Genomic DNA, 14,398 nt, shown 5'->3' with positions numbered 1-14,398 from the left:
AACTAGTGAATTTGCCCGGACATGTGGAAAGGAGATGTCACAATTTACTGTGGCACGAGGTGGTTCAGCCAATGGAGAGATAGAATTAGTCTGCTGGAATGTGAAAAATAGTTAGCTCAGCATAGTTTTAGGGTATAAGAATGGGCTCAGACAACAGTCATTTGGCTTGCGCTCGAGATTCCGGAGGGACGTGATATGCTGATGGACTACAATCGTAAGGAAAGGAGTCTTTATTATATGCTTTATTTCTAGGTGATGAGGATAGAAACAGAAAGATAGTTAGGGTTTGGAAATGCTTAATTTTACTTATTTCTGCTAATGAATAATAATTCTTGATTTATGCTCTTTTTATTAATTCTGAATAAACCTCTCTTTATGACATTTTCTAATGCTTGCTTAATAAAATTCCAAAACCTGAGTTTTTCTAGCTATGTTTAAATAAACTTTCTAAAATGACAAGCTGGTCTTGATTATTGTGGATAGTTTAAAACAACATATTTAGATCTTATCGCCTCATGATTCAGTCGCTCTATTGTTGATATGGGCCTAGTGTTGTAGTTTAAGTTTGGTGGTAGTAGATAGAGTCATTTATGAATAATTTTGGTGAGAGCGCTGGATCACTTCCACCTGAAAATCAAGTCCCTCTACGACAACTTCAATGAACAGACACTGGACTCCGAAACCACTCCCTCCTCCAGCAGCGCCTGCCAGCCTACCATCTCCTCTTGGACCCCAGTGACCACCGAATACACTGCATTAACCATGAAAGGCATTCATTCAGGAGCCCCAATGGACCCCTGACCTCCGCACATCTTCCACAGAGCCACCGCCACCATCGTACCAGAACTATGGCTCACTATCAATGCCACCTTCGAAACCGGCAAATTCCCGATGACTAGAAATGTGCAGAAGTCAAGCCCCTACTCAAGAAGCCCTCGACAGATCCTACAGACCTCAAAAACTACTGACCCATCTCCCTCCTCCCATTCATGACCAAAGTCACCTAGAAGGCCCTCAACATCCAACTAACGAAATTCATCAAAGAAAACTCCATCCTCCATTCCTCTCAATCCGGATTCCGCAGCAACTACAGCACTGAGACAGCTCTACTCGCCGCTACAGATGACATCCGCACCCTCCTCAACCAAGGCCACACCGCGGCCCTGATACTACTTGACCTCTCTGCAGCCTCCGACACCATCTCCCACCACACACTCACTGCCAAACTCCACGATGCTGGCATACATGGAACCACCCTTGACTGGCTCTGCTTTTTCCTCACTGGCAGAACCCAAAGAATCAGACTTCCACCCTTCCTCTCTGAACCCACAGAGATCAAGTGCAGAGTACCCCTAGGATCATTGCTCAACCCTACGCTCTTCAACATCTGCATGGCCCCCCTCGCCGCCATCGTCAGATTGCATGGACTCAGTATAGTATCCTACACCAACAACACCCAGCTCATCCTCTCCCTCACCAAGGACCCCATCTCCACCAGACTCAACTTCCAGTAAGGCATCAGGGACGTTGCATACTGCATGAGCAGCAGCTGCCTGAAGCTCAACTCGAAGAAACAGAGGTCCTCGTCCTTGGATCCTCCCCCTCTGCATGGGACAACACCTGGTGGCCCACTGCCCTTGGCAACCCCCCACCCCATCGACCACGCCCAGAACCTAGGCATTGTACTCAACATCTCCCTCTCCATGACCCAGCAGATCATTGCCGTTGCCTCCACCTGTTTCAACGCCGTCTGCATCCTTTGGAAGACCTTCAATGGATCCCCCCAAATCGAGAACGACCACCACCCATGCACGCATAACCAGCAGACTGGGCTATGGAAATCCCTTTATGCCGGATCAACAAGTCTCTGCTCTGCAAACACCAGACCATACAGAATACCGTAGCCAGACTTGTTCTTTGCATCCCTTGACACAAACACCTCACCCAACACCTGCACAACCACCACTGGCTCCCCATTGAGAAGAGAGTAACCTTCAAGATACTCACCCATGACTACAAATGCCTCCATAACACCGGACCCCAATATCTCAATGAAAGAATCTCCTTCCAGGTACGCAAGAGAAACCTCCTTTCCGCCAACCTCACCCTCGCCGAACTCCCGCACATCCAGAGAGCAAGAACAAGTGGAAGAACCTTCTCCTACCTCGCAGATAAGACCTGGAATGAGCTCCCAATCGACATCAGACATACCCCCACTCTGCATATCTTCAGGAACACCCTCAAGACCTGGCTCTTTTACTGACCGGAGCTGCTCGCCCTCCCCCCAAGTGCATTAGGACCCTCACGGGTGAGTAGTGCACTTCATAATTCCCTGAGTGATTGATTGATTAATTGAGTATGAATCCTGCTCCATTGGGAACAGTCCCGCCCAAACTGCCAGGCCAGGTCCTTTCTGAAATGAAACCCATGCAACTCAGAACCGGTTGCTTCCCTGTTAGGACTCATCAGATAGGTATGGCTTGGTTTCAGTGACATAGTGTGCTTGAAATCCACATCTGTGCATACATGTCACAGTTAGGGCACACACTATAGTATACTATGTTTGAATTAAACTCAGCCACTGGTAACAACTCTTGCTGCTTTCCAATCCATTAAAATTTTGCACATGATGCAAACTCAGTTTTGACCGAAACATATACGAATCATTCTTGACCCTTCTCCAATGGGAACAGTCAACATCCTTGATTTGTTGGCACAGTTAGTCAAGAGAGGGATAAAGCAGTTGAGTACAGTCCCTTTAATGCCCATAGGTTCTGTAGAGATTGTGACGGGTAGAGAGTGGTAAACAGTACTGAATACTGCTGGGAGATCAAGAAGAACCAAGAAACACAAATCTCTATCAACTAGTATGCAATGTCCATCCTGAACTACCTGAAGCAGTGCTGGTTCAATATTACAGCGTTTTCTCACAGGGCGGATTTGTTAGGATGCTGAGGTTGAGACTCTTCATGTTCATTAACCAAATTAGCGCCTTTCTTATGTGTCCTCAAGTAATGTTGTGGTTGAAAAGCTTTGTGTAAGTAATCAAGTAGTGATCAGACCATTCTGCAGAGCTCAGACCATTGGCTGAAATTAGTTAATCGTTTGTCACTTGGGTGTTCGTGGACTTAGAGCAGTGCAGTAGAAGACTGTTTCTAGATAGAAATGATGAGAACACGTTAACTTTCTGGTCATTTAAGTGACCCCTTACTAGGATATTCACATGTTCCATGCATTCTTCATCTGAAGGTGAGTAAATTTTTTCCCTGGTGGGTAGTAAACAACAAACATTAGGGGGTATATTATCAAGAAACGGCGTTAACATTATCGCCGCTTTAGCGGCAGAAAACTGCCGCTAAAGCGGCGATAATGGGCTTGATAATACGCCCTTGTGAATTCCCATAGAATCCCATGTTCTGGTGTGAACATGGGCTTCTATGGGAATTCTCTACGGCGTATTATCAAGCCCATTATCGTCATGCTTGATAATATGCCCCTAAGTGTGATGGAGCAGACTGCTCTATTTAACTTCAACAGTCAGGCATTGGATGGAAAGGAAGGTGTCTGCGGTAGGATGTACTTCTGCACAGATTTGAATTTTCCATGTAATACCATCAAATTTCCTCCATTTCTGCCCCTGCAATTGAGATGTATGATAGATAGTTTGTGGTGTCTTCATGCATTGTATAAAATGCTTTGTGCTTACGGACCGACTGAGGGAGTATTCTAGATTCACATCCGATGAATGTGTAAACTCCTGTCAGTTTCTGGCATGACCCTAGGCTCTTCTCACAATAAATATCTAGAAAAACTGTTTTGGACTGTACTTCGGCATTTCTCTATGGTTTATGAAGGAGCTTGCTTCCTATGGAGCTTTGCATGCCTTATCCGATACTGTGCATTGTCTAAATTGTGTGCTGTTATCTATTTATACTACTATTATAAAGGAAGAACTTCGAGGCTTTGAGGCGGGTAAACTCGGGAACCACAGCGCCAATCCACACACCTGATACATCGTTGTAATCCTCAGGGTGTGCAGATGGATATAGGCTATATAAATTAAAAATAAATACGTTATTAAAAAATATAAGTTAAAAAAAAGTAGTCCCTTCAAAGTAGCGCCAGCCGCGACGTGCTTGCTGACATCAGGAGCGGCGTACAGGAGCGGCGGAGAACAGCGTGGGGAAGAGCGGCGGAGATCAGCGCGGGGAGGAGCAGTGATGAGGAGCGGCGGAGATCAGGGGAGCAGCGGACATGACCGGCGGACAGCCGGTGAAGATCGGCAGGCAAACAGTGAGGGGCCGCAGAGATTGAATATTCACTGTACTGTACGGCTCTAATAATTTAGTGAGAGCTGGTACCGGGGCCTATCGGAGGAGCTGCACTTGCTCTCCTATTAAAGGGCCCGCACAAGGGTTTTTAAGGCTGCAAACACTGCAAGCTCTTACGCTTTCTTTCCCATGGCAACCACTGTACCACTGCCATCTTTTCAGCCCCCCGCTGCAGCCGTCCGGACATCGCCACCAGTGCTGGGAAGGTACAAGCATGCCATCTCTGCATTGTTTTGGTATGCTGTTTTATGTTAAGGTAGAGGCTGTTTGTATAGCACCTGTGGCAGCCATGGATTGCTTCTAACCGCTGAAAATCATGTAGAATCGTCAGGTGTGCGCCAGAGTGGAGCAGCTGCCGTGTTCTTCTCGGATGAGAGCGTAAGGTGCTGATAACATGGAATTGTGAAACGCGCAGAGCACTGCTATCAGGCCCGCGAGCACAGTGAATATAAAGCATGTCTGCTGTTCAGAAAAGGCATTTCTTTTGAAATTGAATCAATTAGTTGTCGTGGGAAGTGATGGACATTACAGGAACTTTTGAGGAGCAAGCAGGTACTCTGTGACGCTAACTACCTGCACTTTTCCATTAAGGAGACAAAGGAGGCTCAATAAAAATAGCATTTATAAAAAATAAAAAAAAGCAAAGAATGTATAAAGAAAGAAAGAGAAAGCACACGTAGACAATCTGTTCTGTTATGTTAATCACTGGCAGGTGGATGGGTAACGTTCAACATAATGAAAATAGAGGGGATTAAAAATATAAAAAGGTAGTAGACACAGCCTGTGCGTCACGCAGAGCACCCGGGTCACCCCTCTGCGGAGAACAGTCAACAAGTCCTAATAATGTGTCTCGTGGGCAGGTACCAAACGGGGCAATACAGCAGGAAAAAGTGACATGAGCAGAGACGTGGGCAGGTTACACAACGTCAGGGCGGCGGGGTGCCCAGAGCCATGATTGCTCCCGGACAACGTCGGGACGGGCTGCTAGTGCTACTATAATAAAGGAAGAACTTTCAGCCTTTGAGGCGGGTAAACTCGGGAACCACAGCACCAATCCATACACCCAATACACCCTTGCAATCGTCAGGGTGTGTAGATGGTTATAGGCTATATAATTCTTTTTTAAAACGTGATTTAAAAAATTTAGAGTAAAAAAAAAAGTAGTCCCTCCAAAGTAGCGCCGGCCGCGACGTGCGTGCTCACGTCAGGAGCGCAGGGAGGAGCGGCGTCCAGGAGCGCGACGAGGAGCGGCGGACATGGCACGGGGGAAGAGCGGTGACGTGAGGAGCAGCGGACAGGCCAGCGGCGGTGCGAGCAGCGGACAGGCTGGAGGAGCGGCGGCTGAGGTAAGGGAGCGGCGGACATGGCGCGGGGGAGGAGCGGTGACGTGAGGAGCAGTGGACAGGCCAGCGGTGGTGCGAGCAGCGGACAGGCGGGAGGAGCGGTGGCTCAGGTAAGGGGACCCATGTCGGGGCGGGCAGGGGTCGGGGCAGGCGGGGGTCGGGGCAGGCGGGGGATGGGCCGGGCGGGGGCCCGGGCTGCTGCACAATGTCGGGGCGGGCGGGGGTCGGGGAAGCCTGTTGCACCCGGACAAGGTCAGGACTGGCTGCTAGTGTTCTTATATTTTGATTAGGACGGGGACTTAGGGCTGATTTTGAGATGGTAGCATGACGACACCACAGGATTTATGTTTATTGCTTTTATTTTACTTACTTTCCAAATGGCCGTCTAGCGCCTAGTTAACAGCAAACAGCATGCATGGAGCGAACTCTAGAGACTTTGCCAGCTCCGCGCACTTCTTCCTGCCACGCGCTGGATCTGCGTGAGGACATGGGGGAGAGGGGTTGGCTTAACGGCTAAGGCGCTCGACCTCGGACCTGGGGATCTAGGTTCGAGTCTCGGTAACGACGCCAAAAAACCCCTGTGATTCTGGGCAAATCACGTAATCTCCCCGTGCCTAAAATGAAAGTGTGTCCTCATGTAACGTAACTGGTGCTATGTAAAGCGCTCTGATAACTGATTCGGTTCGGTTCTAGTTCGCGCTATATAAAACTCTGCAAAAAAAAATAAAAAATGTAAAGAAGCACCTTTGTGCAGCACAGCTCTGTGAGACTAGAGGGCCTGGGCAAGTGTTCTTTACCAACTCTGTGGTCATTGGCTGAAGTCTACGTTAGGGTGTAATTATCAGCGGTCCTTTGTCAGTCAGCTCTTTATGTCTCTCTGATGACATTTCCAAAGGTCAGGTTGACAACATCCTTTCTGGCATTTGAGTTCTTGTACAGGTACTCCCCCTGAAGGCAGCTGCTGGAACTCGTCCAATAACATTTACTGCCATGCAGTGGTTTCTGTTTTAACTGCTCCATTGTGGAGTTTTCACTTGATTCATCTCAGCAGCGTTATGCAATCTTTTGCAAATCTGTTTGGAACTGCTTACCTTTTGGTATTGATATCATGTGTTGGAATCTCCATTCGTCCGATTTCGTCAGCAATTTTCATGTTTGTGCAATCCATTTGGAACAATATCAACACAAAATTCTTTTGTCAACGGACAGTTACTTTTTTTCAGCAGTGCTTCTGCAAATCTTGGTGGGAGTGACAAAGCCCTGTTAATTTCAATTTGCTATTATTAATTTATATAGCAAATTTAGCAGAACACATTTTAGTGTTCTGTTCTAAGTTGTACACATAAATATTATATGTTTAATGTTATCATTTTCTCTTACAACCACGACATTGTAATAATAAAAAAATGTAATGTAATGTAATGTTGGCTTCTTATATAGCACACTAATCACCCCAAAGGGTCTCAAGGGGCTTGCTTTGGGAACCCATCCTGGTTTTTCCCTGTGAGATAGCCCCTACTGGGCACCCCCAAGGTGAAAGCCAGGTATCCCGCTGCGGGGGGCCATAGTGGAGATTGAGCAAGCTATTGCCCAGAGTTGCAGAGTGTGAGCCCCTGATTTGAGTTGGCACCGAAACGAGAATTATCGTGGACATTTTGAGCTCTGGACCCTGCCGCGTCGGGAATTGAACCCTGGTCCCGGTCTGACCTTTGCTTCAGGGTCTGCCTCCTCTAACCAGTGAGCCACACTTCTCCACATTAATACTTAATATTTTGCACCCTGTGAACCCTTTCTTCGGGAGCTTGGGGCATCTTTACAAGGAAATTGCGGAGCGCAGAGCTGCATTAAATTTGGCAGAGCCACACTCTGCCATTTCCAAAATGCACTGATGCACCGTATTTACAACAATAAAGTGCACCCCTGTGTTTTCCCTAGCGCTGGCTCTAAAAATAGCTGCCTAGCATCAATGCACCATAGTGCAAGGGTGCCTGTGTTGCAGGGAATGATTGTTTATGTGCAGGAAGACCTCCCTTCCTACACATACACAATCAATAAGGGTGATTTGTTACTTCTATGTGCATTGCATTCTCCAGCACACATAAAAGTAGCAAATTGTCATTATTAAATGATTGTTTATGTTCAGGAAGGAAGCCCTTCCAGCACATAAACAATCATTAATGGCATTGTGGTCTTTCTATGTGTGCTGTAGAATGCAGCACACATTGAAAGAGCAAAAACAAGAAGAAATAGAAGTATTTCTCCTCATTGCACCAACTAACGCCTGCTATTGCATGCATTAGTTTTTGGCGCTGCCTCAGATTTACAGATCCTTGTAAATCTGGGGTAGCGTAAAATAGCAATGGGTGTTGTGGCGGAACGCTCACAGCAACACATATTGCACGCCCCTTTCAGGCAAAATGATGCGCAAAAAGGGACGTATTTACAAGGTGATGTTAAGCCTCTTAAAGTTACTTAGCACCACTTTGTAAATCTGGAGAAGGGCAAAGCACCACCAGAACATTGCTAAAAGTCACATTCTGGTGGTGCTATCCTCTTAGTGAGCTAATAAAGAAGTTCTTTTTTTGGGATGGATCATTTTATGGGTACATAGGTGCTATTGATGGTCAGAGATTTAGACCAGATAACAAATGGAAACTTCTGTATTAATATTTGTGGGTAGAAGGTCGTAATGGGTTAGATCAATTAACCAACCATATGCCTGCTCAACATGAAGAATTGGATGAGTATCAAATTGCAGGCAAGCAGCCGCGGCCCGTGGAGGGAATTCCGTGGGGCAGACAGGCGGGGCGGGGGAGGGGCAGGAAGGGGGGTGGTAAACACCGGAATATGGATGATTGCAGGTAAGTAAACAAATAAATGAATAAAATGAATTTCGTAGAGCGCCCTGCATCGCATTTTGCGATGCAGGGCACGGAACAAAATTCGTTTTTATTAATTTAATTGTTTACTTACCTGCAATCATCCATATTCCGGTGTTGGCTGCAGCCAAGCAACTTGAAAGGTATTTTGCAGGGAAGATGAATTTTGCAATTCATCGAAAAAGGCTTTCACTATAGTTGAAGTCTTTAATAAGGTAGTTGACTTGAACATTAATAAAAAAAAGGTTTTGGCATCCCATTGCAAGTTTTAAACATTTACTTTACAACTCTTTCAGGATCAACTGATGACCAGATGCTACGTCATTAAAAGATACAGCTGATGCGTCTGCTGTGTAAGAACTCAATATATGATATAGTAGTTGATATTGTGAAAAGCATAGGAAACCCATTAGCTGATGGCAAACAGTAAGAAGTATCCTCAACATACACTCCTCATGTTCCAAAACCTACTTTTCTACTTTTCAGACGGAAATAACAGATCAAACAGTCCTCTGCATTTATGAGCTATAGATGTGAGTCACTTTCATATCTATCTATTGCAACCATGGCCCAGTGGTGGAGAGGAGTGCTAAATGTGCAACATGATTGGACATTTTGGCAAAGTCTTTTTGGGGGAAAAGCGCATGTATATTAGAAATGTGTCTGACCAAGAACTAGTTGAGGATGTTAGTGATATTTTTCATGAGTTGGTTCTTTTGGTTTTGGTTCTAGAGATTGGAAGTGTACAGGCACTAAGATGAGCTCACACTGATCCTGAAATTATGATTACCATAGACAGAACCAGTATTGAGTGATTACTAGATTCCGGGGCAAGATTCACTGTCATTACCGTGTACAAGTTTTATACATTTTGACATGAGATATTTCCTTTCCCACACTAATGTCATGACCACTGCTTTTGAATGCAGCAAGATTGATTTTATTGGTTACTTTTGATCCAACATTGGATTTAATGATTAAAAAATTAAAGGTAAACTTTATGTTGGCCAAAATGAATAATGTACTGGGGTGTTGATCTCAGGATGATTTTGGCTTTGGGATAAAGCTTGATGAAATGTTCCTAGAGTCTTTCACTGAGAATGGATCCTGTAATTAGTGGTTTCAGAGATTTACCAGTGTCTAAGGTAATGTTGCACAAGATAAAATATTTTGAGCACACTATCAAGATAAAAAAAATGATTGTAGTCCTGTTAAACACAAATTGAATGTCCTGAAAAGTATGAGGAGGAAGCCATCCACAATTCTTCAGAATATGTAGCAGGAATGTGCTATTGAACTAGTGGATGACACATTGTGGTTGTCACCCTATGTCTCTGCATTTATTTAAGAAACTTGAATAAAACCGCATGGGATGAAAGCTTTCCCATGTCACACATTAAGATCCTAAACACTACTGTGTGTCAGGTTAAATGGTTCACGGAGTTACACCTTTGTGCTGCGCATCATCAGGTATCGCTTGATTTGGAATTTCATTGCCTAATTGTCACACTTGACTGTAGCTTTCAGTTTTGTTACAAGCCATTTGGTTTGGATTTGGTGGTGCCCGTTTTTCAGAAAATTATGTCTAACCTTCTTAAGAGGTTGTCATAGCATTCAAGGACTATTTTGATATCTGTGAGAATAGGACAGCAACATGATGCTGGTGAGGAGAAGGTAATATTGCTTTTAAAAGAGAACTTAAAGAAATACAACGCAGTAACAGAAATGCTGTGCTCTCTTTATTTAGGAAACCTTATGTCAGGAGCCATTATATCACCGTAAGTGCATTGAAAGTCACTACATCGCAGGAAGGATTTCCTACATTTCTATCAGGAGTCTTTTACATTGCAGAAAGTCATTTAAATACTGTTTAAGTGGCTAATATTTTACAAATATGCATGTGTTGTTATATTTGTGTGTAGATAGATAGATAGATAGATAGATAGATAGATAGATAGATAGATAGAGAGAGAGAGAGAGATAGATAGATAGATAGATAGATAGATAGATAGATAGATAGATAGATAGATAGATAGATAGATAGATAGATAGATAGATAGGTACATAGATAGATAGATAGATAGATAGATAGATAGATAGATAGATAGATAGATAGATAGATAGATAGATAGATAGATAGATAGATAGATAGATAGATAGATAGATAGATAGATAGATAGATAGATAGATAGATAGATAGATAGATAGATAGATAGATAGATGATAGATAGATAGATAGATAGATAGATAGATAGATAGATAGATAGATAGATAGATAGACTATCCAAACTTCCTTTCATATTTGAGAAAGAGCAGTGCACTCTCAAGTAGGCGAAATGGTGTGATATTTATTCATCCAACACCATGTACCTCGGCATCAGCACAATCCAATCCGTTTAGGCAACAGCCTTCCTCACGTGTTACAGGTGTTGACAATTAAAAAGTGACTTATACATGAAAAGTGTCATAAAAACAAAAAAGGGATAATCTGGCATTACAACGCCAATGAAAGTAGCAGGCATCTTGTAAAATTGAAATTCGATTTCAAAACGCCATAATTCATCAATTATTTTACCATTCAAGCACAGTATAATGGGCATTGATCCTCTTTGCCCCCAGTCAATCCCAAACTATAACATGCAAAATATAATTAATGGCGAGTGTGTGCCAATGCCCCCACATACATTTTTACATAACTAATTGTGATCTCAATGGATAGTAAAACATTTACATGAATATAATAGTAAATCATACAGGCTTCTTTCGATCAATCATGTCAATCTCAATAATCAGCGTGTGAAGCTTAATGTTCTACATTCATAATGTAACAATAAAGCCCCAGTGGGCAAAAAATAATTAGATTGTGTAGAGAGCATCACATGTCAATTAAATATATGTAAAACAAAACTGTATGCGTGGCTTATGAGCAATCAAAAACAGCACTCTGCTCGAATATGATCATTATATATTCCCAAAGCCGTATGCACATTTGTAAATCACTATTTTACATGATAAGAACATTGGTAAGTCAACTTTGACCAATTCACACTCTCCAGCATTCTAGATTTACAATGCCCAAGCTCTGGGGTCAGCACTCAATGACGTTGAATGCAGGGTCATTGGGTGATCTAAACATCTCTAAGGGGCATATTATCAAGAACAGCGTTCAAAATTATCACTGGTTTAGCGGCAGAAAACTGCAGCTAAAGCGGCGATAATGGGCTTGATAATATGCCCTTAAGAATTCCAATAGAAGTCCATGTTCTGGTGTGAACATTGGCTTCTATTAGAATTCTCCGGGGCTTATTATCAAGCTCATTATCGCCGCTTTAGCAGCAGTTTTCTGCTGCTAAACTGGCGATAATTTTAACACCGTTCTTGATAATATGCCCCCTAAGTTGGCATTTCTCGAGAGGACATTTATGAGATTGTTAGTAAATTTGGCACAGAGTACCCCAGCTTTGCCACTTTACCTCAACATGAGTATTAGACCTATAGAGCCGAGGGTGAATCTAAGGCCGCTGTTGTACTGGTGACGAATGTGGTGCATAGTGGTGTAGTCGTTCCATATATAATGTCATTAGAAAAGGTATTTAGGCTTGGTGTCCTCTGAAGAATAACTTAGTTAAATTACATCCATTCACAGATGTATATTCTTGGACTGGAAGAGATATGGAGTAATTCAAGTGAAGCGATACATACCTCTAAAGATTACATTAAAAAAAATTGTACTGGTCACTTGCCACCAAAAAAAGTTCATCCTAGACATGGAGCATTAACTAATAACGTTTTAGATTTCAAATATTCCCATATATTTGATCTGTAGGTAATATATCAGAACAAGTCACTACCCATCAATATTTAAAATTCAAGCCCGGAATCCTCTCACTGAAAAGTTTCTGTAACCAATGGACAAATAATCAAATAACTGATGACATGTGCCCGGCATGTAAATGTAAGACTGAGACTGTGGCACGTCTGTTATTTTTTGCCTTGCTTACATGTACCCTCCCAGGAGATGGATTGCTCTGAACTGTTATCAGCTTGGTGTGATGAAAGATGTTGGACCTGGCCCTTTTGGCAGGTTCACCCCGAAACTTTTTGCTTTTTCCTAGCCTGTTTCTGTAACCTGGTGTTGGTGATTTTAGGCCTTTGCGCACTTTTTCACTGTGGTCCAGTGTAAAGTGAGTGCACTCTCTGTGTATGTGTGGTGAGAGTGACCTGTCCTCCCATAGGAATGCATGGGGAATATGTGTGTCCATGGTAGTTCCTGATGTGTGGGGAGTGCAGGGTTGGGTATGTGCAAACTCGTGAGATTGAATGCTGTGCGATGATGTGTGTGGCTTTAATGTGTCTAGTGTGGAAGTGCCACTTATAGAAGTTGGTGTGTCTGTGCAGTGAATGTGAATTGAATGTCTGGCTTGTGATTGGCTGGAGCTGGCTGGTGTGCCAGGCTCCTGGAGTCAGGATGGGTCTGCCCCGGTGGTGAATGGAGAGATAAGCATGTTGATGTGAGGGAGGGGTGCACCTGGGACCTGAATAGGGCTGGGCTTTCCCTCCACAATGCTGGCTCTGCCCCCTGTGGTGTGTCTGATGTCCCTGACCCACCCTGTGAATAGGCAGAGGGGCTGAGCAAAACAAAGTGCTCAGGAACCATTTGCATCTGGTTCGACCCTTGCCTGTACCTTGGGAGACAAAGGATTTATGTTTATAAAAAGAGGCTGTGACCTCCTGTAAAAGGTTCTTGTTTCTGACTGGAATCTACCAGGGGCATGCAGCTGCTGGGGCCCAGGGGAAGGCTTGCCTCCCTGGCCCTGCCCAGCCCGTGGATGCCCTGGATGATGGAGGATTCTGTGGGACCCCCTTTTGATGGCTTTTGGACTTGGCCCAGGCTTATACAGCCTGACCAGTGCCATGGGAGTGCTTTATCTTGCTTGTACCCCTTGCCCAGTGGATGGAGAGCGCGTGGTGTACTTTGGGAGCGCTCCTGTCTCCCCCTGGCAGCGCTGGGCTTGGAGCGCCACTGAGGGAATCCTGGCATAGGGATTCTCCCGTTTTGTCCCGGTATTGCAGCTGCCCACCATGCAGTGTGGCCGATCCTGCATTATTGCCTTGATATTTTTTACTGCGGGTGCCCACCCCGCTTATTGGTGTCCTTAACGGGTGCCCACCCTGTTTCTGCTTATATTTTTACCTCGAGGGTGCCTACTCCTCATTATGCCCCGAACCGATATGCTGCCACTACCGCCGCCACGGCGAAGCAGGAAGTCAGGCAACCGATGCCTGAAGTGGGGCTTGACTTCTGCTTGCAGACAGGAAGTCCCGCTCACCACCCTCGAGTCGCCCGGAGCCTCGCCGGCTCCATGGAGAAGTGTCCAAGTGAGGAAGACGGGCGGCAGGGGCCGCTGATGGCAGCGCAGGGCTCCCAGAAGGGACAGGGAAGCCCCGCGCCACAAAAGGAGAGTTGCTTGGAGCCCCGCAGGTTCCCCTGCAGAGTCCAGAGTTCCCGGAGAGGGACCGGGTGAAGGAGCGTGCAGGGGGAGCCTCGCGGGCTCCTCAGTGGAAACGGAGCCCCGCCGGTCGAGCCATGTGCCGTTCCCAGCGAGGAGGAGTCCCCGCCCACACCACAGCCCGGTGAGTCAGGGCTGGGCCGGGGGACGAGGGAGCATTGAGGTATCAGTTATGCCCCGAGCCTAGATGGCTCCCGGGGCACAGTGGTGATTTAAGTGGCCAGAGGAGCCCGTGCATAGCCCCGTGGCTCCAATGTTGGGGGCCATAATGAGTTATAGAGCCCCGTGTGGCTCCAGCCTGCGCAGGGATTTCCCGAGCGTAGATGGCTCCTAGG

Source organism: Lissotriton helveticus, chromosome 6 (assembly GCF_964261635.1).
Source record: "Lissotriton helveticus chromosome 6, aLisHel1.1, whole genome shotgun sequence".
NCBI classification, from domain to species: domain Eukaryota; kingdom Metazoa; phylum Chordata; class Amphibia; order Caudata; family Salamandridae; genus Lissotriton; species Lissotriton helveticus.
Note: the sequence above shows the minus strand (reverse complement) of the source record.